Below are 2,465 nucleotides of genomic sequence, written 5' to 3'. Positions count from 1 at the left end.
TTAACAGAATCACCTTTTCCCACAGCCCAGTTTCATACAGACCTTGCTACAGGTGTTCAGAACAGCCATTGGTTTCTTGAGATTCTCAAGTGCACTGACATGAGTAGCTCTTCTGATGAGATCTGGCCTTATTCTAAACAAGTGACTAACTCATGTTTTGGAGATTTCTGGTAAACAACATCTTTCTAGTCTTTCATAAGATGGCATTTGTCTCATAATTCTATACTGTGCATCTCTCAACTTTCAGGACAGTTTTGGGCACGTAATTAAAACAAATAACTTTTTTCCTCACTTTGAAACACCGTTAGAGACTACCATAAAGGTCTCTGCTGTCTCTTCCTCACATTGAAGCCTTACATGTCTGAAAGAGTCAAGAACTACATTTTTACAAGCTAATCCAAACTTCATCCTTTTCCTTTCTTTTCCAAAATTAAGTGTTACATGTAAGGGCACACAAATTGATGCACTGGGGTACAAAGAAACCATTAGAGGATCTGCTTTTATTTACTATATGTATATATAGTAAAAAGAAATGGAAGATTTACTACTAGTATATACACTATTAATATAGATAATATTATAGTTTAGAAGGAAATGTGTACATATTGAAATGCATACTCAAAAACTTTAAACTATTTTTGTGCTTGATTTTTATTGCTTAGAGGCTACCAGGCTGGTGATTGCTATTAACCTTTCAAATATTAATATGAGAAAGAATTCTGAAACTTCAAGTGGTAAGCGGACTACTGCCCTGCTCCCTCTTCAAGAATTTCTGGGTCCTCTTCTCCAGAACCTGTGACTATGATACCTGTGTGGCAGGAGGGATGTTGCAGAAGCCACCTAGGCTATGGGTCTTGAGGTGGGAAGAGCATCCATCCTGGATTACCCAGGGGGGTCCAGTCTAATCACATGAGTCCTCAAAGGAAGAGAGAGGACATTTTTCTGGCTGTGGTGAGAGAGAGAGAGATGTGACAATGGAATGGGATCAGACCGATGCAACATGAGAAGAATTCGACTCAGCATTGCTAGTCTTAAAAAACCGGAGGAAAGGGCCACAAGCCAAGGAAGGCAGGCCGTCTCTGGAAGCTAGGAGAGGCAAAGATGGAGAGTCCCCTCTAGAGACTCCAGAAGGAATGCAGCTCTGTCAGCAAGTGATTTTAGCCCAGGGAGACCACTGACCTATTGAACCGCGAGATAATAAACTTGTGCTGTTTTACTTGTGACAATGTGTGATGGCAGCAGTGAGAAATTTACACACTCACTCCCTCTGCCCTGATTCTGAAGATTAAGACACATCTCAGTACTTCACCAGATTCAAGCTGCAATCACTTAAACATTTTTTGATGAACAACTCCTATTTGTTCCCCTAGTGCCCACCACTAGGGAAACAACTAGCAGCAAAACTGATGAAATATTGTTTGCAAAAATGGAAACAGAATAAAAACAAGCTATTTGGCCAAGAAAAGGTGAGAGTTTTCAGATATGATTTTTGCCCATTAACGGAACATCATCTGTGCAGTGCCACCAAATGTCAAAAAAAGTTTTAAAAGTTGCATTTGCAATAAGTTGCATTTTCCCCAAATCTAAAGCACTGAGAAAAATTTTAAACTCATGCCTCAATATTTGAACTTCAGAAGGTAAAATTTCCAGGAATAAACGTAACATGCTGGAAACATTAATGTGCCAGCATGAAATAATATCATTCTGTAGGAGGTAATAAAGGCATAAATTCTGTCAAATTGTATTTGGTTCATGGATGTTGGTGTGCTTCTTATGGGCAGATACAGCTAACAGGCAAAGAACACCTGCCCAACTCCCTCAGAAAATTAAAGTTGTGTGCGCAAACATCAGTCTAAGGAATTAGGGGACCGTTTGTGGCAAAATGAAAATGTGCCATGTTATAGATATACCTCCTGAAGATACGAAATATCTCTTGTTACAGCAGAACATAATTTTTCTCCTGGTCTTGGTCATCCTAGAAGGAACTATTAAGCCATTGACATTACAAGTGGTGGCTCCTCCTCCCAGTAGGTAATATAATACACTAAATGAACTTGCTGCTAAGCCATCTCGTGCTCCATTATGGACTCTAGCTATTAATTGGTTTGGGGTCATTGATCATCTCAGTGAATGTGAGGACTGTATCCTTTAAGCAAAATGTTCAAGCATCTCCTATTAAAGTAGGCCAGATTCAAATGATATGTATCATTATACACATGCCAGTGTCCATGGGTATGGGTTTTCCTGCATTTATTTAGGATAAGTAAAGTCTAAAGAATGCAATTACAGATACTACCGCATACCAAAGTTGTTTAAAAGTCTGAAAAAAATGTGGCATGGGGAAAATGCAAAACTCTATTAGCTCTATTGGAGCTAAAAGCACTAAGGTGGGGAAAGCCGCTTTTCTCTTTCTTTGCCCCTGTCTGAAGATGCATATAGATGACACTGCAAACGGAACCATCTCT

The sequence above is a fragment of the Bubalus bubalis genome, chromosome 9, assembly GCF_019923935.1.
Source record: "Bubalus bubalis isolate 160015118507 breed Murrah chromosome 9, NDDB_SH_1, whole genome shotgun sequence".
NCBI lineage: Eukaryota > Metazoa > Chordata > Mammalia > Artiodactyla > Bovidae > Bubalus > Bubalus bubalis.
This window is presented reverse-complemented; position numbering follows the sequence as displayed.